At 36.5% G+C, this 26,063-nt stretch overlaps 1 protein-coding gene across 2 annotated transcripts in view; it reads right to left on the minus strand.

Moving 5' to 3' along the window:
- Positions 1-3,967: 3,967 nt before the first annotated feature.
- Positions 3,968-26,063, minus strand: part of LOC102133429 (uncharacterized) — a 188,532-nt gene continuing 166,436 nt past the window's right edge. For both annotated transcript variants that reach the window (XM_065545828.2, XM_065545826.2), the window contains exon 4: positions 3,968-4,041. The gene's annotated coding sequence lies outside the window, so the exon portion shown is untranslated. The remainder of the gene's footprint in view (positions 4,042-26,063) is intronic.

Consider the following 26,063-nt stretch of genomic DNA (forward strand, 5'->3'; position numbering starts at 1 on the left):
GGTTTTAACTAAGACTGATGGGGATGGGAATGCAATTTCCTAGCGAAGAAGTGGGTTTTGTATCCAGAAGAAAAAAGGTTTAAAATAGTATATTTCCATTCTACATGGGCTGTGGCTTTCTCAGTTTATGTGAAGACCAAAAGAGAGAGAGAGAAAAAAAAAAAGAATAGTTAGATGTTGATGCTTGAGGTTAAGTGCATTGTTTTTAGCCCTTTACCCTATAATTTAATAATTACTGTTGTTGGAGGTGATGGATATCCTAGTTACCCTGATTTGATCATCACACATTGTACACATGTATCAAAATACCACATGTACTTCCAAAATATGTACAACTATGATATAGCCATAAAAATATTTTTAAAAGTTAAAAATTAAAAATTATCACTATTTCCAAAATTTTTCCCTTATCCTAGGATTTTATACCTATACTGTTGTTCCCAAGAGGAAAAAATTAGATAGATAGATGGATGGATAGATAGATAGATAGATAGATAGATAGATAGATAGATAGATAGATGATAAACAGGAGATAGATGATAGATAGATAGATAGATAGATAGATAGATAGATAGATAGATAGATAGATAGATAATAGAGATTAAAGCCTTTTCAATGCTGACTTTCAGTGATCAAGATACTAAATACTTCTAGAGAGCAGCAAGGATGGGATATGATGTTTTCTGTTGATTAAATTAGAACTGTTATATCTGAGTAATACATGAGAGAATATAGAATGCTTATTGTACAGGTGTATTATTTTATTACTGGGTCTTACATCTGTTACATCTTTAAGATCTGTCCTCACCCAGCCTTCCCGAGCCACTCTACACCCAGCCCAGGAGGCATCATAATATAAAATGGTAAACCCATTGCTAAATTCTCTGGGTTTTTAAAAGAAATTTCTATATAAATATTGGAATTAATCACAAACTTCAATCCTCTCCCCAAAATGGAGTTCTATATAATTTTCGGGAATATAAAGAGAAGTTGTTATTTCAATCCAAATTGTAATACGTTTTTTTCCATACCCCCAAAAAGTTTTATTGTACTTTTCCTATATGCCCAAAAAAGTTTTATTATACTTTTAACTTGTATGTTTATTGTTATTAAACTTTGTTATACATAACACTAGAAACTTTAACATTAATGTTATAAGCAATGTTGTTAGGTTGGGGAACTTGAGCTTTAATTCAAGTCTTATTAGATCACTGACTGGCTACATGGCATTGGTTAGGTCACTTACTGTTTCTGGGCCCCAGTTGTGTCATCTAGGACGTAATACAAAACATGCAGAAGTCCTTAGCAAACTCTAACATGATGTACAAAAATATGCTAAAAATGAGGTATTGCATCAGTCAGGATTCAACCAGAGAAGCAGAACCAGTATGCATATTTTTATGTGTATTTTATATTTTTATATATGTATTTTAAAATACATATAAATACCTTCTTTCCCCTGCCCCCCGATTCCATCCCATCCTGAGCTCTTCATCATTAGAAATGCATTCATCTATTATGAGCTAGTTATGGACAAAAAGCAACATCACATCATCATGATTTTGCTTTAGTTTTGGACAAAAGATGCCTTTATATATGTATTTTAAAAATACATATATAAAAATATAAAAAGCATATATACATATATACATATGTACACACATCCATGTGTATGTATGCACGTGTATGTATGTGTGTGAGTGTATTTACTTATTACAGAGAATTTCTGGCTGAGCAGTCATTTTAATTACATTTGGAAAACCCCTTCCCAGCAGCACCTACACTAGCATTTGATGGAATATCTGGAGGATGGTGTGTGTACACTATTAAATGACAGCTGCCTCTCTTCTGTCTTTCAACTCTTGTGAGAGAATCTCCTTCAAGGTCCACCCTAACCAGAAACACACTTGAACGGGAATTCTGGGGAAAGTGATTTAACATAGCCAAGATGACACATCACAAAGCCATCTTGGGTATCAAAAAGAAAGATTCTATCCTAGAAGACAAAATGAATGACCTATTCTACTAATGACCAACATGGCCCAAGGAGTAATTCTCTGTTCTTGTTCATCTCTTCCCCTTCCCATGCACATTCTAGTTGACAGGCAGCACACCTACATCATCTTTGTCCCAAATGAATATGGTACACATTGAGGGAGGCTTGCTTTTCCCCTCCTTGATCCTATCCCTTCCAGAGTTCTTCATCATTAGAAATGCATTTGTCTATTATGACCTAGTTATGGACAAAAAGCAACATCACATAGCCATTATTTTGCTTTAGTTTTGGATAAAAGATGCCTTTCTTTTTCCCTTAGAAGTCATCCTGGTCCCTCCTCCTACTTTCTTTACACTGCCATTCTCCCTTTAGGCTTTGGCTTTGAGGAAAAGGTTAACTGTATATTTTTAAGTACATTCTCTCCTCCACTGTTTCTTTCTTCACTCTTCTGAATTATAGGGAGTGTACAGGTCAAAGCACACTAAGAATGGGGCTATTTGAAGAATTTTTTTAATGCATCCACTAAATAAATAGACCACTGGGTATTTCTTGGTAATTTTCTAGTGATTCTCAATAGTGGAAGAAGCTTTTGACACTACAGGTGCCCAGTGCCTGACTAAAATGAAGTTTAACTTATTGTCCATTATCTCTCTAGCACTGAGGGTCATTCTCACAAGCTATAGCTTCAAGCCTTTCCCAATGGCTCCTAATCCTGTATCTGAAGAGACAACAGAGGCCACATTCAGTGTTTCAGTATCAGGTCACCTTCCTGCCAGCCCTACTGTAATCTTGCTGCTACTTTCCAGGATCACGACAAGTTCTTTTTTACTCCACAGTGACCCAACCTCTGCCACACAGCTCTGTCCTAATACTCTGGGTCTCCATCCTACTGTACCAATTTTCTGCTTGATTCTCTGCTTCCACTCTGACACCTAGAACTTTGACTTGCCCCTCCTGCCAAGGCTGCCGAGGCTTGTCAGCTGCCTCTGAGTGTCAGTTGCTGTGACTGGGTATTCACTACTAACAGCAGGATCCTCCAGAAGATTTCATGGAGGTTCCATCTGCCTAAATCACTCATTAGTCATTATTAGGCAAAAACCAGCTCATGTCCTCTCCAACCCTCAGTCAAAACCTAGCCCTCTTCCACACATCTGCTAATGCATACACGTTTTGCCTGCTTGTGGGTCAGTCTCACTCTGATTGTCCAACTGTCCAAAATGCCTCTGAATATCTACTGCCAGCACTTCCCTTGGGAGCTTACCTTAGGCTCTGTTTGGGTTCTCAGTTCCAGGTCTTATCAGGCAGATCCATTTTAATGCCAATCAAACAGCTGTGTTTAATAATCATGAACATGTGACATTTTTCCTAGAGATGCAAAAATCATAAGACGCTAAAGTATATGAAGAATAAATTTCACCAAATCTTAATGTTTCTATGTTGACAAAATAATTGAATACAGAGCTCTTAAAGACCTTAGTAAAACAATCATGGGTGTTGATTAGAACAGTTTATGCTAACTGTTATATACTAACAGTATGTAGTTAGTATAGAAAAGTCTTGATTGCTTGCTTGCTTGCTTGCTTGCTTTTTCTTTCTTTTTTGCTCTTCTTTCTATTCTTTCTTATTCTTAAGCACCTGGTTTTGAACCAGAAATTGTGGTAAACATAGGGAGTACAAGATGAGTTTATGTATCTATAATATACATGCTCAAACACATGTTACTGGCCCTTTGAGTTCTCACATCCTAAATAATGAAACAAATGAAAAAAAAAATTACCGCTCGTGATGAGAGCTCACAGAAACAAAAGTGCATGATTTTGTCTAGAAATGTGGGCAGGAGGCATTTTAAAGAAATGAACTTCAGTTGACTTTTGAGGAATGATTGGAATAAATCAGCAGGCAGATAAATGGAGAAAAGGACTTTCCAGGTAAATGGAATAGAAGAGAAGAGACATAAAGAAGAATGTGGTACCTTTGGGGAACTGCAGGGATTTCTCTATTGCTGGCATCTAGCACTGGTCCAGGAACAGGTGGAAGCAATGAGTCTGAAAAGGTAGACAGGTCTTAATACAAAACGTTCTTTATAAGTCATGTTAAGAAATAAGGACTTTGTCTTGCAAGTGATAGGGAAGTTTGGGGAAGATGCTAAGCAGTGGGGTGACATGAATTTGTTTTAGACCAAAGGGAGGTATACAGAAGAGGAGAAGGCAAAGAGTTAGATAATTCCAGGGAAAGTTCAAACAAAAAGCTTTTGAAAACCTAAGAAAAGTAGTTGCAAAGAAAACAGAAAGGAGTGGAGGTTAGAGATAAAATATTTGGTGTCTAGAGAATACAATAGTAGCTACAGGTTTAGATGAGTAGAAGAAGAATGTATAAAGTAAGTTGAGAAAATTAAAGAAGACACATTTCTAAATGGGTACAGAATCCTTCACTTATTTCAGCTGAGGTCTCAATTTCCCCTAAGTAAGTATGTGATGCTGGCTGTCCATCTTTTTTTTGGTTTATATTCTTTTCTTATTTGATATGACTATCTTTACTGGAATATGAAGTCATTAAAAGAAGAACTTCATTTTGTTCATCTTTCAAGCACCAAACATCTTGGAATGAAGTAAGGGTTCAGTCTTGAATAAGATATGATGAAAATCAAAATGGGTCAAGTCAGTGTATCGCATCCAGGTTGTGGGTTGGAGTCTTCAATTCTTGCTAGGTTGAGGATATTCCAGGCCTGTGCATCACTTATTTTTCTGCTTAATCTGCTTTAGCATTTCTTATAACAAAATGTCAGGTAATGATAGAGTTTTGTGTCAAATTTCTGCTTGATGTCCAATGACTGCCTTTATTTTTGTGCTGGCTGTTTAGAAACTCTTTTTTCACTTTAGATGTGTCTTTCAGTTCAGAGTCATCAGCATACAGCAGTCCCAAATGACTCTCTCAACGACTTTTAAGGATCCTCACAGCCAGAAGAACCTCTCAGAGGATCAGAAGCACAGTCTAATACCAGCTTACAGATTCCTTATTACATCCTTACGCATGAATAAAACAAGCTAGACCTATTATGCAGCTATTTTCTCTTCATTGGTGACTGGGAACTGATCTAAAAAAAATTACGCAAAACCCAGCACCCCATCTTATATAACATTCTCTCCGCAGCTGAATTAGTCAAGTTATAGCAACTGTGCCATCCTCTTGTCCAAAACTCCCTGCAATTCTAGGACTACACAGTGGGCAAAATTAGAATGTAGTCAATCCACAACATCCCTGACAAGTACCGTGCCAGAGCAATTCAATGTCTAGACTAGTTGTTTCAGTCAGGAGATTAACTGGCTTATCTTAACCCCAAGGGCAACCTTTGGCTCACATCCAGGAAGTCAGCAGTTTTCAGGTTAGCCCGTGACAGATCAAGCCATCAGTCGTTTGCCTAATCCCAGCATCATACACAGAATTACAGAACAGGACTTTTTTCCACACAATTTGGGGTTTTAGCTGTTTTCTCCTTAAGGTTTAACATATGATCTTAAAAAGCATTTTTTTCAACAAAATATTGGTTTAAATTTTCAGAAAAACTGCATGCTGTTTGGAAACATCACAATCCTTTAGTGAGAAAGAAAATTTTTAAATATATCTATATTTATAAAATGTCTTCTTAGAAACATTGCTTTACAAAAAATTAACTAATTCTAGAAAACCAAAATATGTTCCTGTTTCCTCATGATTTACAGCAATGTTCTTCAAGGTCCTCTTTCTTTCTTAAATGGGCCAAAATGATATCAATGCCCCACACAAAATTTCACCTTCGAACTGACTTGATTCATGACTCTCGTTAATTCTATTTGCTCAGAAATTCTACTTTAATTATTTTGAAGAGTTTTTGTGGCGCCACTAAAGTTTTTACTTTGCCACTGTATGATGGTTATAGGCAAGGAAATTTTAATATATATTCTCAAAGAGAAATTTACTTGTAACATTATACTATAATAATCACAGTTTTCAAATGCATATTTTTTAAAAAATCTATCACAGAAGCTGGAATGACTGAGTTGCACTTTTTTTTTAAGTTCCTGACAATATTTCAAGGACTGAAATTGGTGTTGGGCTGAATTTTGTGCCATGATAGATAGTGTACAAAGCACATTAATTGGCAACAGCACGTTCTCTATAAGACAGATAGTACTCATTCAGAATGTCAGTAAATATCTCCTGAATGCCTATGTGCCAGGCACTATCCTAGGCTCTAGACAACAAGACAAATGATCAAGAATTCACAAATACATTATTTAAACAATAACTGTGTATCTAATATACATTATGACTGCTCTGTGTTATAAATAAAATACATGTATTACGTATGGATATTTTACATGTAATACCCACTGTTGCACATACACAAGAAAAGCTTTAGCTGGCATTTGAAAGAGGATGCTTAATGAAAACATCTCCTTAACTAAGATTATATTTAGCACTGACTTGCCAGAACAGTGTTTGTCAAGTCCATTTTCCTTTGTATAAATGGACTACAATGTGTAGCTTCAGTCTCTTAAACTTCTGGAAAGCATATCTAAAACATTTAAAAATCTTGTGAAACTAATGTTTGCATCGAAGTCAAAGTTTGTGTTTGAACTTTAAGAATACACTAGAAAATAACTTCTAATCAGGCCTAGAAAATGTAGTGGATAGAAGTGCTGAGCCCTTCCAGTTTTGAAGACCAGTGTGATGCAATGGAATGAGCATGGGAAAGAGTTTAAATTTTGACTCAGTCAAACTTGTGCACGACACTTAACCCTTCTGGACTTTAGTTTCCCCCTTATAAAAAAGCAAAGTTGGTGGAGCTGTCCCAGAGATGAGCTCTGAGCTCTCACCCTCCAGTTCTACACATTCTATTACCTTAGGGAAGTAGGAAAGAGAACCCATTCCAGGGCAGAGTTAGCTAAAGAGAGTGTCATAGAAAATATGAATAAATGAAGACTAGGATGGGCATACTTCACATTGCTATCATTGTGAATGTTGAAATATCAAAATTTCCAGATAAAAAGTACAAATTCTTTTTTAATTTTCATTGTGTCAAACATCTGCAGGTTTGAAAATATCAAGAGATACTTTTTAAACATGCATTTAACCTGCTGTGTTCTATAAACCAAGCTATTAAATCTAAAGATCAGTGCTGAATAAAGCTGCTAGTAGGATGGCGATTAATTACAGTTAATGTTTTGACCCCTCGCTCTTTGCCAGGTATTATGCTAAGAGCTTGCTTAAATTATTTTGTATTTTTAATGCTTGCTTTCAACAAGCATTAGTTCATTAATGCTATCTATGTGATATTATTTGTATCCCCATTTTATAGAAAAAAGAATCTTAGACTTAGGCTAAATAACTTGCCCGAAATCATTCAGTAACAGCTGTGAAATTCTACGCCACATCTGTCCAGCTCCAGAGGACAGGCTGTTAACTGTGATATTCAATATTACTGATACTCAATATTGCTGAATTCAAAAATTTATAAAATTATGTACAGTTGTTCTTTTTAAAAACAGAACGAAACTTATAATACATTTATCAAACATAATGCTACTTTATGGGACTTTTATTGGGGCTAGCTAAGGGGCTTTATGGACTCAAAAATTGGAAACTGACTACTGCAATTAGTTGTTCAGAATAAAAGCCAGGCTTGAAAGTCCTTCTTTGCATTGAATTTCAAATGTTCCACTTGGAATGAAACAGATGTTGAACTTTAGATTAGTTCAATCTGCATTAGATTTATCCTGTGCACACAGTAAGATAGCACTAACATGGGCACTTACGCTACTTTCTCTTTAGGGACACCTTTCCCCAGATCAGCTTCATCTGCAATTTAAAAGAGGTATTTTCAAAGAAATAGAGGATTTTACTTAAAAGCGCAAGTATTAATCTAGTGGGTCTGAGCCATGGTCCATCCAATATTCTGTCTCTACTAGGAGCATAAAGAACTATGTCACATGAAACACCAAAGACTAGGGATACACCCTGAGACTTCTTAATATTTTTCTGTCCTCTGTGCATTTAGATTAACCTTTCTTAAAGCCTGTAGTTTTGGGGTTTTTGATAAAAATATTTCCAAGTATACTAGACCCTTTGAGTAAACTAACATAGGAAACACCTTGGATTTGTGGATTCCAGATGTCATAGTGCAAATATCTATACTGATCTCTAACAGGGTTCGACTTCCTCCTTTTTTCCCATTGAACCTTGTCAAACCTACCCAGGTTCATCGTAGATTCAGTTGTCTACTGAACTCCTATTCATTGTTAAAAGGGATATTAGCAAGTGTTAGGTGTTAAAAACATCTAACATCAAACTGAGACTTTCTTCTTGAGATAATCAGAAGAATTAAGTAAGAATTTTATTTTATTAATTTTTTTTGAGATTGAGTTTGCTTCTGTCGCCCAGGCTGGAATGCAGTGGCACAATCTCTGCTCACTGCAACCTCTGCCTCCCAGGTTCAAGCAATTCTCCTGCCTCGGCCTCCCTAGTAGCTAGGATTTCAGGCATCCACCACCTTTCTGGTTAATTTTTGTATTTTTAGTAGAGACGGGGTTTCACCATGTTGTCCAGGCTGGTCTCAAGCTCCTGACCCCAGGCAATCCACTTGCCTTGGCCTGAGTAAGAATTTTTAAAAGATTTTCTTTGGAAGTCAGTAGCTGTTAGAAACACTTTATATAGAGTGCAATCTCTCTCCAAATGACTACGCATGGTGTACAGAATAGCAAATGAAACTTGTGTGTCTCCAAATTCCCAAATAAATCATTCTAATTGTCTAAGCACATTAAATCATGTAGGCTACTTGGGAAATCCAAATCACAATTCTTTTTATTTTGTGAGTATAATACAGAGACTTTTCTATCAAAATTAAAAATGAGAACATATCACTATGCCAAATAATGTGGGTATCTTCTCAAACTCTTTTAGTGAAAGTGCAATCAGGAAAGAAAATGTACTGGTTTTCCCTTTATCAGTCTTAAATTTATCGGTTTAAGAGGTCCATCTATTTGTCACCTGTTTGATTTAGTGAGCAGTCTATGCTCAACCACTCTGTACATATCCTTTGCTATTTCATGAGCTTCAGCTACATCATCTCAACCTTTGCCTCTCTAGTCTGAGGAGACACACTAATTTAGTCTTTCTTCATTTCTTTGTTCTTTTTCTTTTTTTAAATTATAAAAAATAAAAAGTAGCCTGAATTGGACATTTGATGGTTTTTAGGTTCTCGTGTTGGATACATTTTCTTAGTAGATTCTAACTAATGTTGGGAGTACGAAGAAATCTAGATTGAACTGAGTCCCTTCTTTTAAGCTACAAATCAATCAGAGCAAGTGCAATGGTCCTGACTCTCATTTCCTTAACTCCTCTCCGAAACCTTTTTTTAAAGGCCATCTTACCTCTGTGCTTACCATAGGACCACTGGGCTTCATGCAAATACCAGAAACAGTCCTATGGACACTAAGGTTTTCAGGACTACTTGGTGATTTTAAATTGCAGTCTGTGAACTTTCTCTTGTCCAGATATGCAACTTCCAGGGGTCATTTTTGAATGAATATCTCAGTGCTTCAGATGTCTCCTACCTCCTTAGATATATTTAGCAGAGGATGAATCAGGCAGGTTGTCATAGCACAATGACCATTACACTTGGAAGTCATCCTGACTCTCTCGCCAGCCATCTTAATGACTAGAAAACTAGAGCTTTGGGATCCATTTTCTTCTACTGACAAGCAGAGAATTAGGAAATGGTTTTCAAATTCTTCCAGAGAGTCTTTGGGGTTTCTTTGGTGTCCTTTCCCATGCCATTAGGGGATGGGAAGCAGGATGAGTGATTGAGTGGATGGAAGTTTGGGCACCATGCCTTCCTACCAATCGCCATAGCATCTCTGTTTTCCTCTGTTTTATGTATTTGACTTCCCCCCAAGACTCTTTAAATCAAGAATTTCCAGGAGGGAAAGAAAAGGAAAAGAAAGGAATGGAAAGGAGTAAAGAAGAGAAAAAGAGAGAGAGAACAAAAAGAAAGAAAGAAAGAAAGAAAGAAAGAAAGAAAGAAAGAAAGAAAGAAAGAATGAAAGAAAGAAAGAAAGAAAGAAAGAAAGAAAGAAAGAAAGAAAGAAAGAAAGAAAGAAAGAAAGAAAGAGAGGGAGGGAGGGGGGAGGGAGGAAGGGAAGGAGGGAGGGAGGAAGGGAAGGAGGGAGGGAGGAAGGGAAGGAGGGAGGGAGAGACAGAGAGAAAAAAAGAAAGGAAGAAAGAAAGGAAAAGAAAGAAAGAAAAAGAAAGAAAGAAAGAAGAGAGAGAGAAGAAAGAAAGAAAGAAAGAAAGAAAGAAAGAAAGAAAGAAAGAAAGAAAGAAAGAAAGAAAGAAAGAAAGAAAGAAAGAAAGAGAAAGAAAGAAAGACAGACAGACTCTGGGTGTGTTGGCTCACACCTATACTACCGACTCTTTGGGGAGGCAGAAGTAGGAGGATCACTTGAGGGCAGGAATTCAAGACCAACCTGGGTAACATAGGCAGACCCCATCTCTACAAAAAAAGAAAAAAAAAATTAGCAAGTTGTGGTGAGGGGTGCCTGTAGTCCTAGCTCTTCAGGAGGTTGAAGCAGGAGGATCTCTTGGGCCCAGGAATTTAAGGTTACAGTGAACTATGATCTCACCCCTGCAATCCAGCCTGGGCAACAGAGCGAGACCCTGTCTCTTAAAAAAAAAAAAAAGGAAGGAAGGAAGGAGGACCAAAGGACTATATAGTATCTGGTAGCCTTGGGATGTGTAAACCTCTATCATTATAGACTTTATAAAACAATAGTAGCTTAAATTTGTATTATATGCAAACCATTTATATTGTGTAAAATTTATATTCATTTCCCATATAATTCACAAAAAATTTATAATTCTAATTTTTCCTATCCTGTCTTGATGATTTGCCATATGCCAGAAACTTTGCTAAGGGATTTACTCACGTATCACTTTTCATTTAATCTTTACAGTAACCCTTTGGGGTAAGTATCATTATGCCCATTTTATGAGTAAGCAAACTATGACTTAACTATGGTTAAGCAATGTGCCCAAGGTTTCAAAACCAGTGTTTTAGATCATTCAGTCTGCTACAACAAAATACCACAAACTGGGTAGCTAATAAACAATATTTACTTCTCATAGTTCTGGAGGCTAGAAAGTTCAAGATCAAGGCACTGGCAGAGTTGATGTCTGCTTTCTGATTCTTCTCACTGTATCCTCACAAGGTATAAGGAACAAGGCACCTCTCTTGAGCCTATTTTATAAGGGCTCACCCTCATGATCTAATCATCCCACAAAGACCCCACCTTCCAATATCACCACATTGGTGATTAGGTTTCATCATTATAAATTTCATCATATAAATTAGGTTTCATCAATAGGAACACTTTTACACTGTTGGTGGGATTGTAAACTAGTTCAGCCATTATGGAAAACAGTATGGCGATTCCTCAAGGATCTAGAACTAGATGTACCATATGACCCAGCCATCCCATTACTGGGTATATACCCAAAGGATTATAAATCATGCTGCTATAAAGACACATGCACACGTATGTTTATTGCGGCACTATTCACAATAGCAAAGACTTGGAATCAACCCAAATGTCCATCAGTGACAGACTGGATTAAGAAAATGTGGCACATATACACCATGGAATACTATGCAGCCATAAAAGAGGATGAGTTCATGTCCTTTGTAGGGACATGGATGCAGCTGGAAACCATCATTCTTAGCAAACTATCACAAGAACAGAAAACCAAACACCGCATGTTCTCACTCATAGGTGGGAACTGAACAATGAGATCACTTGGACCCGGGAAGGGGAACATCACACACCGGGGCCTATCATGGGGAGGGGGTAGGGGGGAGGGATTGCATTGGGAGTTATACCTGATGTAAATGACGACTTGATGGGTGCTGATGAGTTAATGGGTGCAGCACAGCAACATGGCACAAGTATACATATGTAACAAATCTGCACATTATGCACAGGTACCCTAGAACTTAAAGTATAATAACAATAAAAAATAAATTTAAAAAAAAAGAAAAAGAAAGAAAAAAATTACCCTAAAATAAATAAATAAATAAATAAATTAGGTTTCATCATATAAATTCATATAAATACAAATATTCAGACCATAGCACCTGCTAAGTGACTTCACTAAAGTTCAGGCACAATTCCATCAGGTTCCACAGATTAAGTTCTTAAGCCTTAATGCCTCTAAAATATTTCTCTGAACAGAAGCCATTCACATGGACAAATAAATATAACTCACAAATACAACTCCAATAGTCACATTACAAAAGAACAAAAATTTTATTTCAGGAATTATAATTTAAAAATAAATAAGGAAAAAAGAACTATACAATTGAAATTTCACTTTGCAGGAATTCAGTTTATTATAACAAACTAGGGTTTTTCACATGTACATTGTGTCTTAGTCTATTCTGGCTGCTATAAAAAAATACCATAGACTGGGTGGCTTATAGATAATGTAAATTTATTTTTCATAGTTCTAGGGGCTGAGAAGTCCAAGATCAGGGTACCAGCAGATTAGTGTCTGAGGGCCCAATACCTGTAGGCAGCTATCTTCTCATGTAACCTTACATGTTGGAGGGGGCAAGAGATCTCTCTGGAATGTCTTTTATAGGGGCACTAATTCTGTTTATGAGGGCTCCGTCCTCATGACCTCATCACTTCCCAAAGGCCCTACCTCTTAATGCTATCACTTGGGGGTTAGGATTTCAATTTATGGATCTGGAGGAAACATAAACAATCAGTCCATTGCAAATGGTAGATAAATTACCTTGCAGAGAAACAACAAATTGAACTATCTACCTTGTGTAGGTGAAATCATAATTGTTTTCTTTATTCTTTCCCCTAAATCACTGTTTCAGGACATATGAGGGATTAAAAGAAGTAGTTAACCACAATTCTATAATTGTTTTGTATACATAGTTCAGAGAGCTATAATTGCATAAAAGATAAAGGCCATAAAGTTCCCTAGTAAAACTCACTCTGTGTATAATTTTGGCGTGGATGTATTTTGTATGTGCAATTACTCATGCATACAGAGTAAACACTTGTAATTTCGCCAACGATTGAGCAATTCTAGGTCATCCTCATGTGCTTCAAAATGATTACTCTGACTTCAAGTGACCAGTTGGAATGAAAGCTAATTGACTGCTGCTTATTTAATCTTCTTCATACCTGCCTGCTCTCTGACCCTTCATTCACATAAATATTACTGGTCCCCCTAACTCCAAGGATATTCCCAGACTATTCTCCAGAGCGCAGCATCATTTTCCCATCTATATCTACCTACCTTTTCTGTACTCCACCTTCTACAAACCTCCTCAGATACATCAATTTCCGTAAAGATTTAGTGATTTTACAAATACATTCATCTCTTCTTCTGGCAACCCAATTGTACAATATAACCCATCATGAAATACAAATATAGCTTTTAAATATATTCATTTATTGATAATATAATTTATATTTTATTCGTGTTAACCTTTTATATCGTTAACTTCTTGATGTGGCCAACTGATTGATTGTTCCTCAAACACATCTCCTCTCCTTTCTAGCATAACAATTTGAGGAAAACCACAATAATCTATTTCATGATGAAGTCTTCAGATTTAGTAATTAACTGATATAAGTATGTTACAAAAATGGACAATCCAAAGAAGTTATTATAATACACTATGCTAGAAAAGAGTAAAAATATGGATTAGAGCATTGTGTACTTTATTACCCATGATCTTATTAAAAATAAATAAAAATAACTGCTAAGGTAACACTTGTATTTTTATGTCTCATTGATGCATCACAAAATCTATTCCTTTTTCCACAAGGAACCAACAAGTTTCTCTTGAAAAGATGTAACACATTTTCTGTGGGGTAGGAAAAATCCAAAGTATGATTTTAAATTTTGTTACAGCTTTGGTGCAACTAGTAGTCAAAACAATTATTTTTAATTATCTGAAATAATTATTTTCTAATCAGATACTAATGTGAGAGGAATTAAGTGTTTTTGTCTTTCCATATTCCTCTCTCCATCATACACTCAACTGCCAGCAAATGCATAAACACATATTTCACTTCCCAGGCCTCCCTGTGGCTCACGAAACTGCTAAAATCGCAACCTCTTTTTCAAAGTATTCATTTTCAAAGAACTCTCCTATAACTATTTGTCCTTTTTCCTCCTAACTCTCAATAAGAATACAAATAATTACAGGAGAAAACCCCAAAATTTTCTATCATGCTATTGAATGTCCAGTTGACTTCTCTTGCTCATAGGAGACATTCTTTACCTTCATCAATTAAAAGCCTTGCAGCTCCCATCTTGAAAATTACATGAAACTGAAATATCTTAATCAATAGCAACAAGCAGAGGTTTACTGAAATATTTGGCCATTCCAGACCACCCTGCAGATAACATCAGTACCTCAATAGTTCTACACTAAAAGTAATCTGATTTTTAGAATGTCATTCTCCATTTTGTAAGAAACTGATGTAACCCTGAGGACCTACTCCTGATGTTTTTCTTGCATAAATTGTGTAATGGTTTCCATAGTTGGAAAACCATGAAAAACAACAAAGAGTGACTATATTCTCCTTTGTGAGCTTATGACAAGACAGATTCTCTAAATTTAATCTTATAGCTATGTCTGTTTCAGGAGCACCCAAAATACAAAAGAAAGAGAGCCCAGTAGTAGAAAAACCTACACTCCAGGAGTATACATTTGTGGTTTGCCTCCACAACATCAATTTCCATTTCTTCCTACATTCAATTACTTGGAGACTCTGTCCTCCCCTACTCTGGTCCCATAGCCCAGGCTCAGTCAAGTATTTCCCTGACCACAATGTTGATTCTATAATGGGTATCTGAATTAAGCCAAGTCCTGGCAGAGCAATGGCTGCAAGTTTTGAAAGAAAATAGTGTAGAGGTTACCTGTGAATAGAGCTAAAAGAGGAGAACGTAGAGATTAAAGCCTTGGAAGGAGACATCATTAAAAAAAAAAAAAAGAATCATTTTTTAGCTCTATATCCAGTTATATCTGCAGTGAGAATACCTCTGGAATTTTCAGTTACCTGACTCAAGCTTAAAGCAGATTTTTCCTCCTACCACATGCTACATAAAGGATTCTAGCTGACTCCCTACCATAGTATCTGTTTACTTTCTTAAGTTTTTAAATGAAATCACAGGAAAAATTAAAACAGTCTCCCACTATGCAATGCATACACGCAGAACAACAACAGTAGTCCATTTAGTACATTTTCCATGACAGCTACAGTGGTTTCTGCCACTCCTTCATGCTGTCTATTTTGTGGTTGGTGGTTTCCCACAGACTAGTGGTCCTTCCTACCAGACCATGCTGGGGAGAGGACAAGCAGAATATTCTTATAGCATTACTCATTCAACTGGATAATTAATGTGGTTTGAAATGTGGTGTTACTGACCTCACATGTGCTCAAAAACAAGAGCGATGGTAATTTTACTTTCAAACCACTATTCTTGGACATGAGATTTAAAACATAATTTAAAACAAAAACAAAAAACATGTGGCATAAACACAAGAAATATCATTCAGTTTGTACATAAAAATGTGATTAAAGAAAATAAATGTAATATGATAGTCATAGGAAAAAATGCAAAAGTTGTCATTTTATTTCAACATTTTGACTAAAAGTTTTCTCTTTGAAACAGAAAATTGGTTTTATGTTCCCCTACTTATCAAAGCCATTTAAGGAGATGAGGTTAGAGGGCCTAATCACAAGTTGTTGACAGCCTGTGTTCATGCTGATACCCAATCTGACAGGTACACTATTTGTTTGTTTTAATTTAAAGATAATTTACTATCCATAAAAGGTAGGAGATTAATGGCCCTAGAAATTGAAATCAGTTCTCTATTTACCAACTAAAGAGAGTCTAATCTAGGAAAGTCTGTATTTTCATACCAATTTGTCTCATAGGTGAGAATGTATTTTGTACATTTTAACAATTCAATCCTTGGCTTTTCTCTTGAGATTGCCCACAAGGGTGCTAATTGCACTGGTGACTCTTGTTACACTCACATTAAGAATTACTCTGAGTTCTCAACATCATTTTGCATAATCTAACAGCTAGCAGATACAATGACTGTTTGTCACTTCCAATACTCCCATTTTGAACCAGAAGACTCTATTACCCATTAGCAATTCCACAACCACTGAAGGCCCATTTTTTATGTCATTCAATACAAAACTATAATTGTTTTACATTTACCTCTAAAGAAGCATTTAATCTACTCATACATTGGTGCCTTAAATTTAGTCTTTCAGTATAAGTCAATATTTACATATATAGTATTGAGTAATTTAGAAAATTCTCCAAATTGGGTTGATACTGTTATTGTCGACAGACTTCAAATTCAAGGGCTTATAATAATTTTACTTAGCTAAAACTTTTCAGCAGTTTTACACATATGACCTCCACATACAACCACCATTGTGATGCCGTCAGTGTTTGAATTTAAAGCAGAATTATAAAAGAAGGCAAACACATCAATGAGAAAAAAGTGCAAAGAACCTGAACAGGCAATTCACAAAAGAAGAAACGCAAGGGCTCAGTAAGCATGTGAACAAGTAATTAATGACACTAGCAATAATAAAATACTGGATAAAATAACAGTAACACCATTTCTTCACCAATCATATTATCTATCAATGATTGAAAAGAACCAGGATACCTAGTATTAACACTGAGAATGCAGGTAGAAGTGTAAAGTATCACAACAACTCTGTAGGAGAATTTGCCAGTCTTTATTTAAATATTTTTCACTTTTAGAAATGTATCCAAAAGAAACAGTTGAAACTGGTACAAACATATCTAAACAAAAATGTTCATAATTAAGTTAAGCCATATACAGAAATATGCATTGTTCTTGTTTTTGTTCCCCCTCCCCTTCATATCTTCAGCACCAAATATACTGTTTGGCATAGAAGTTCAATATGTGCTTAATTAATTATCTATATTGTCAAAAAATTATACTCCAACTAAATATCTAAAATTAAGACATTGAACAAAATAAGTTATGTTATAGCTTTATAATAGAATACGATGGATCTTTAGGAAATAACAGTGTCAGTCAATATTTGTTAACTTGGAATGACGTTTAAAATAAGCTAAGTATTAAGTTACAAAATGGTATCATTCTAATTTTGTAAAAATAAATTGTAAAATATTTTCAGAACATAGTCTACACTATAGCTTTGGGAGTGTGTGGACTATGAAATTTAACTCTTTTTAAAATTATTTGTATTTGCAAAACTTTATGAAAAGGTTGTATATTAATGATATAATTTGAAGAAAATGAACACATTTTTATAAAATCATGGAGTAAAGAAGGGTTTTCTAAGAATAACAACAAAAGCAGAAGCCACAAAGAAAAAGATTGAAGTTATCCAAATGTTAGATTTTTGTCTATTTTATACCATTATTTACAAATTTAGCCTTGAGTCTATGTTGAAAAAGGAGAGTCTGTCTTTTAGAGATCTGTATTCAAATACTGACTAATTAAATGTTACGCTGTGTGGGATGTTCTTCAGCATAATCAGGAGTTGGGAAGAGGTAAAATAAGAGAACTAATTGGAGGAAGGTAAAACAGACTAGGCATGAGTTGATGATTATTGAAGCAGGATGATGAATAAATGGAGTTTATGGTGTTATTGCTACTTTTGTATGTGTTTTAAAGTTTACTTAATATAAAAATCTTAATTACATGCACAAAAGTGATACAGAAATTATGAACTGGGAAAAAGTTGCAAATAAATAATAAAAAAATTTAATAGGTTCTTAGCATATAATGAAATCATAAATCAATTAAAAAGGTTAAACTGGCAAAGAACATAGACAACTCAAAAAAGAAGAAATGAAAATGACAATAAGCATATGAAAATAATTATATGATTATGTGATTATATATATATAAGTATATCTCAACATCAAAAAATTTCACTTAAAATGGGATGAAAATTTTCATTTATCATTGTTTTAAAACGACAAAAATCTATTACTGACTTGAGTAAAGTAGCAGTCTGAAGTACTGTTGACAAGAGTATAGCTTGTCAGAATTTCTGGTAATATATACTAAAAATATTTAAAATTTTTACCTATCCTTAGACCCAACAATTTTAGTCTAGGAATGAAAACTAAAAAAATAAAAAAATCATGGGTGTGCACAAAAATTTTTCCTGAGAAATATATGTAGGAAAGTAATTTTTATTATAATAGAAGAGATGTAAACAACCTAATTGTTTAAAAACAGGGGCATTAAGTCACAGAAGATAATGGAATTTTCTTCTTCTTTTTATTCATTCATGTATTAATTTTTTTCAAAAATGTTTACTGAGGTCCTACTAAGTTTCAGGCATTGAGAATAACACAATGAATAAAGACCCTTTCTCTGCTTCAAGGAGGTACTAATGGAAACAAAAAATAAGTAGCAAAAGGGATAGGAGAAAGCTGAGGGTGGGGAGTGGCAGTCACTCTGTGCAGTCATCAAGGAAAATCTTTCTAAGGTGCCCAAACGGTTGAGATCTGACAAGTAAGAAGAAACCCGTGATGCAATGACCTGGGGAATGAAGATTCCAGGTCACTACAATAATTTTGTGAAGAACATTGTAAACATGGTAAAACGTTTGTGGTAAATTAAGTGGAGAATAAGTAAATTTCAAAATCATATGTAATACAGTAATAATATCGATAAAATACATACATTACACATATAATAGGAAGGATATATACCAAAATTCTAAGTCTTTTTTTCGTGGTGAAAATGTGAGTGATTTTTTTTCTTTTTACTTATCATTGATGCGTAAGTTTCCTAAGGTAAATATATATTACTTTGTAATAAGAAAAAAAACATTTTTAAAAGATTAAGAGTTCTGCACTTATAAAATTATGGTTTTCAAACTTAGGTTTTCTGGAATTGAAGATGTGTGGGTATTGATGCCATAGAATACGTTGCACATCGACTTGGGGGGGGCGGAGCATGATGGCCGAATAGGAGCAGCTCCAGTCTCCAACTCCCAGCGCGAGCGACACAGAAGACCGGTGATTTCTGCATTTTCAACTGAGCCTCTGCTGCTGATACCCAGGCAAACAGGGTCTGGAGTGGACCTCAAGCAATCTCCAACAGACCTACAGCTGAGGGTCCTGACTGTTAGAAGGAAAACTATCAAACAGGAAGGGCACCTACACCAAAACCCCATCAGTACATCACCATCATCAAAGACCAGAGGCAGATAAAACCACAAAGATGGGGAAAAAGCAGGGCAGAAAAGCTGGAAATTCAAAAAATAAGAGCGCATCTCCCCCGGCAAAGGAGCGCAGCTCATCGCCAGCAACGGATCAAAGCTGGACGGAGAATGACTTTGACGAGATGAGAGAAGAAGGCTTCAGTCCATCAAATTTCTCAGAGCTAAAGGAGGAATTACGTACCCAGCGCAAAGAAACTAAAAATCTTGAAAAAAAAGTGGAAGAATTGATGGCTAGAGTAATTAATGCAGAGAAGGTCCTAAACGAAATGAAAGAGATGAAAACCATGACACGAGAAATACATGACAAATGCACAAGCTTCAGTAACCGACTCGATCAACTGGAAGAAAGAGTATCAGCGATTGAGGATCAAATGAATGAAATGAAGCGAGAAGAGAAACCAAAAGAAAAAAGAAGAAAAAGAAATGAACAAAGCCTGCAAGAAGTATGGGATTATGTAAAAAGACCAAATCTACGTCTGATTGGGGTGCCTGAAAGTGAGGGGGAAAATGGAACCAAGTTGGAAAACACTCTTCAGGATGTCATCCAGGAGAACTTCCCCAACCTAGTAGGGCAGGCCAACATTCAAATCCAGGAAATACAGAGAACGCCACAAAGATACTCCTCGAGAAGAGCAACTCCAAGACACATAATTGCCAGATTCACCAAAGTTGAAATGAAGGAAAAAATCTTAAGGGCAGCCAGAGAGAAAGATCGGGTTACCCACAAAGGGAAGCCCATCAGACTAACAGCAGATCTCTCAGCAGAAACTCTACAAGCCAGAAGAGAGTGGGGGCCAATATTCAACATTCTTAAAGAAAAGAATTTTAAACCCAGAATTTCATATCCAGCCAAACTAAGTTTCATAAGTGAAGGAGAAATAAAATCCTTTACAGATAAGCAAATGCTTAGATATTTTGTCACCACTAGGCCTGCCTTACAAGAGACCCTGAAGGAAGCACTAAACATGGAAAGGAACAACCGGTACCAGCCATTGCAAAAACATGCCAAAATGTAAAGACCATCGAGGCTAGGAAGAAACTGCATCAACTAACGAGCAAAATAACCAGTTAATATCATAATGGCAGGATCAAGTTCACACATAACAATATTAACCTTAAATGTAAATGGACTAAATGCTCCAATTAAAAGACACAGACTGGCAAACTGGATAAAGAGTCAAGACCCATCAGTCTGCTGTATTCAGGAGACCCATCTCACACGCAGAGACATACATAGGCTCAAAATAAAGGGATGCAGGAAGATTTACCAAGCAAATGGAGAACAAAAAAAAAGCAGGGGTTGCAATACTAGTCTCTGGTAAAACAGACTTTAAACCATCAAAGATCAAAAGAGACAAAGAAGGCCATTACATAATGGTAAAGGGATCAATTCAACAGGAAGAGCTAACTATCCTAAATATATATGCACCCAATACAGGAGCACCCAGATTCATAAAGCAAGTCCTTAGAGACTTACAAAGAGACTTAGACTCCCATACAATAATAATGGGAGACTTCAACATTCCACTGTCAACATTAGACAGATCAACGAGACAGAAAGTTAACAAGGATATCCAGGAATTGAACTCATCTCTGCAGCAAGCAGACCTAATAGACATCTATAGAACTCTCCACCCCAAATCAACAGAATATACATTCTTCTCAGCACCACATCGTACTTACTCCAAAATTGACCACATAATTGGAAGTAAAGCACTCCTCAGCAAATGTACAAGAACAGAAATTATAACAAACTGTCTCTCAGACCACAGTGCAATCAAACTAGAACTCAGGACTAAGAAACTCAATCAAAACCACTCAACTACATGGAAACTGAACAACCTGCTCCTGAATGACTACTGGGTACATAACGAAATGAAGGCAGAAATAAAGATGTTCTTTGAAACCAATGAGAACAAAGATACAACATACCAGAATCTCTGGGACACATTTAAAGCAGTGTGTAGAGGGAAATTTATAGCACTAAATGCCCACAAGAGAAAGCAGGAAAGATCTAAAATTGACACTCTAACATCGCAATTAAAAGAACTAGAGAAGCAAGAGCAAACACATTCGAAAGCTAGCAGAAGGCAAGAAATAACTAAGATCAGAGCAGAACTGAAGGAGATAGAGACACAAAAAACCCTCCAAAAAATCAATGAATCCAGGAGTTGGTTTCTTGAAAAGATCAACAAAATTGACAGACCACTAGCCAGACTAATAAAGAAGAAAAGAGAGAAGAATCAAATCGACGCAATAAAAAATGATAAAGGGGATATCACCACCGACCCCACAGAAATACAAACTACCATCAGAGAATACTATAAACACCTCTACGCAAATAAACTGGAAAATCTAGAAGAAATGGATAATTTCCTGGACACTTAAACACTCTTCTAAGACTAAACCAGGAAGAAGTTGAATCCCTGAATAGACCAATAGCAGGCTCTGAAATTGAGGCAACAATTAATAGCCTACCAACCAAAAAAAGTCCAGGACCAGATGGATTCACAGCTGAATTCTACCAGAGGTACAAGGAGGAGTTGGTACCATTCCTTCTGAAACTATTCCAATCAATAGAAAAAGAGGGAATCCTCCCTAACTCATTTTATGAGGCCAACATCATCCTGATACCAAAGCCTGGCAGAGACACAACAAAAAAAGAGAATTTTAGACCAATATCCCTGATGAACATCGATGCAAAAATCCTCAATAAAATACTGGCAAACCGAATTCAGCAACACATCAAAAAGCTTATCCACCATGATCAAGTGGGCTTCATCCCTGGGATGCAAGGCTGGTTCAACATTCGCAAATCAATAAACATAATCCAGCATATAAACAGAACCAAAGACAAGAATCATATGATTATCTCAATTGATGCAGAAAAGGCTTTTGACAAAATTCAACAGCCCTTCATGCTAAAAACGCTCAATAAATTCGGTATTGATGGAACGTACCTCAAAATAATAAGAGCTATCTATGACAAACCCACAGCCAATATCATACTGAATGGGCAAAAACTGGAAAAATTCCCTTTGAAAACTGGCACAAGACAGGGATGCCCTCTCTCACCACTCCTATTCAACATAGTGTTGGAAGTTCTGGCTAGGGCAATCAGGCAAGAGAAAGAAATCAAGGGTATTCAGTTAGGAAAAGAAGAAGTCAAATTGTCCCTGTTTGCAGATGACATGATTGTATATTTAGAAAACCCCATTGTCTCAGCCCAAAATCTCCTTAAGCTGATAAGCAACTTCAGCAAAGTCTCAGGATACAAAATTAATGTGCAAAAATCACAAGCATTCTTATACACCAGTAACAGACAAACAGAGAGCCAAATCAGGAATGAACTTCCATTCACAATTGCTTCAAAGAGAATAAAATACCTAGGAATCCAACTGACAAGGGATGTAAAGGACCTCTTCAAGGAGAACTACAAACCACTGCTCAGTGAAATAAAAGAGGACATAAACAAATGGAAGAACATACCATGCTCATGGATAGGAAGAATCAATATCGTGAAAATGGCCATACTGCCCAAGGTAATTTATAGATTCAATGCCATCCCCATCAAGCTACCAATGAGTTTCTTCACAGAATTGGAAAAAACTGCTTTAAAGTTCATATGGAACCAAAAAAGAGCCCGCATCTCCAAGACAATCCTAAGTCAAAAGAACAAAGCTGGAGGCATCACGCTATCTGACTTCAAACTATACTACAAGGCTACAGTAACCAAAACAGCATGGTACTGCTACCAAAACAGAGATATAGACCAATGGAACAGAACTGAGTCCTCAGAAATAATACCACACATCTACAGCCATTTGATCTTTGACAAACCTGAGAGAAACAAGAAATGGGGAAAGGATTCCCTATTTAATAAATGGTGCTGGGAAAATTGGCTAGCCATAAGTAGAAAGCTGAAACTGGGTCCTTTCCTTACTCCTTATACGAAAATTAATTCAAGATGGATTAGAGACTTAAATGTTAGACCTAATACCATAAAAACCCTAGAGGAAAACCTAGGTAGTACTATTCAGGACATAGGCATGGGCAAAGACTTCATGTCTAAAACACCAAAAGCAACGGCAGCAAAAGCCAAAATTGACAAATGGGATTTCATTAAACTAAAGAGCTTCTGCACAGCAAAAGAAACTACCATCAGAGTGAGCAGGCAACCTATAGAATGGGAGAAAATTTTTGCAATCTACTCATCTGACAAAGGGCTAATATCCAGAACCTACAAAGAACTCAAACAAATTTACAAGAAAAAAACAAACAACCCCATCAAAAAGTGGGCAAAGGATATGAACAGACATTTCTTAAAAGAAGACATTCATACAGCCAACAGACACATGAAAAAATGCTCATCATCACTGGCCATCAGAGAAATGCAAATCAAAACCACAATGAGATACCATCTCACACCAGTTAGAATGGCAATCATTAAAAAGTCAGGAAACAACAGGTGCTGGAGAGGATGTGGAGAAATAGGAACACTTTTACACTGTTGGTGGGATTGTAAACTAGTTCAACCATTATGGAAAACAGTATGGCGATTCCTCAAGGATCTAGAACTAGATGTACCATATGACCCAGCCATCCCATTACTGGGTATATACCCAAATGATTATAAATTATGCTGCTATAAAGACACATACACAAGTATGTTTATTGCAGCACTATTCACAATAGCAAAGACTTGGAATCAACCCAAATGTCCATCAGTGACAGACTGGATTAAGAAAATGTGGCACATATACACCATGGAATACTATGCAGCCATAAAAAAGGATGAGTTTGAGTCCTTTGTAGGGACTTGGATGCAGCTGGAATCCATCATTCTTAGCAAACTATCACAAGAACAGAAAAGCAAACACCGCATGTTCTCACTCATAGGTGGGAACTGAACAATGAGATCACTTGGACTCAGGAAGGGGAACATCACACACCGGGGCCTATCATGGGGAGGGGGTAGGGGGGAGGGATTGCATTGGGAGTTATACCTGATGTAAATGACGAGTTGATGGGTGCAGCACAGCAACATGGCACAAGTATACATATGTAACAAACCTGCACGTTATGCACATGTACCCTACAACTTAAAGTATAATAATAATAAATAAATTTAAAAAAAAAAAAAGAATACGTTGCACATCTTTCCTTAATATTGAATACACTGGAATATTTGGGGCTATGGGGAGGAATTAAATAAGTAGCAAGTAAGTAACTAAACTATACATTTTATATTAAGGTAATAAGAAACATATTATGAAATTTAAAGCAACATTTGCATACATGTCCAAGAAAAAAAAAAAAAGAGAAAACTTAAAGAAAAAAATGTCTCTTAGAGTTACTTTGGGCTAGATTTCTAGAAACTCAGGAGTATTTATTTACTATTGTCTTCTAGTGTGATTATCTTGAGAAACAACAGAGATCCAGATAACTGGTCATGTAAATTGCTAAGGAGCTGGCAAGGTGAGGTGGCTCATACCTGTAACCCCAGCACTTTGGGAGGTCGAGGCAGGTGGATCACCTGAGGCCAGCAGTTCGAAACTAGCCTGGCCAACATGGTGAAATCCCATCTCTACTAAAAAAAAAATACAAAAATTAGCCAGGCATGGTGGTGGACACCTGTACTCCCAGCTACTTGGGAGGCTGAGGCAGGGAGAATTGCTTGAAACAGGAGACGGAGGTTGCAGTGAGCCGAGATTGCTCCACTGCACTTTAACCTGGGCGACAGAGCAAGACTCCATCTCAAAAAAATAAAAAATAAAATAAAATAAAAAATTAAAAGAATTGCTAAGGAGCTCACACTAAGTTTGGCAGACCTGCTTTATTTAGATGACATCTTCTGGAATACTGAAGACACTTATTTATTGCACACATACTATATTGCCAAGGCATCTTGCTAAGTAGTGTGGACATCAGTAGACAATATAGACAGGGCTTCTATATTATAAAACTTATGTTCTAGTTTTTATTAACTTGTTAGTGAGTAATTTTCTTTTTCTATATATTTTTTTTTTTTTTTTTTTTGAGACAAGGTCTTGCTCTGTCGCCCAGTCTGGAGTGCAGTGGCAAGATCTCGACTCACTGCAACCTCCACCTTCTGGGTTCAAGCGATTCTCCTGCCTCAGCCTCCCCAGTAGCTGGGATTACAGGTGCACACCACCACGCCCAGCTAATTTCTGCATTTTTTAGTAGAGACAGTGTTTCACCATGTTGGCCAGGCTGGTCTTGAACTCCTGACCTCAGGTGATCTGCCCATCTTGGCCTCCCAAAGTGCTGCGGTTACTGGTGTGAGCCACCGTGCCTGACCCAGTAATTTTCTTAATATTTATTCAACAAATATTTATGGAGAGCTTACTATGTCAGACAATGTTCTAGGTAGTGAGAATATAATAGTGAAAAAACACTGCTATGTTTACCAAAATTTGGACAAGTTCCAAATAAGGTAAAAAGAAAAGACAACTAGGCCAGGCATGGTGGCTCACACCTGTAATTCCAGTACTTTGGAAAGCCGAGGCAGTAGGATTGCTTGAGCCCAGAGGTTGGAGATCTGCCTGGGTAACATAATGAGACCCCATCTCTACAAAAATAAAAATTAAAACAAATTGGCTGAGTGTGGTGGTGCATGCCTGCAGTCTCACCTACTCAGGAGGCTGAGAGGTGGGAGGATTGCTTGAGCATAGAAGGTCAAGGCTGCAGTGAGCCGTGTTTGCATCACTGCA

Source organism: Macaca fascicularis, chromosome 6 (genome assembly GCF_037993035.2).
Source record: "Macaca fascicularis isolate 582-1 chromosome 6, T2T-MFA8v1.1".
NCBI lineage: Eukaryota > Metazoa > Chordata > Mammalia > Primates > Cercopithecidae > Macaca > Macaca fascicularis.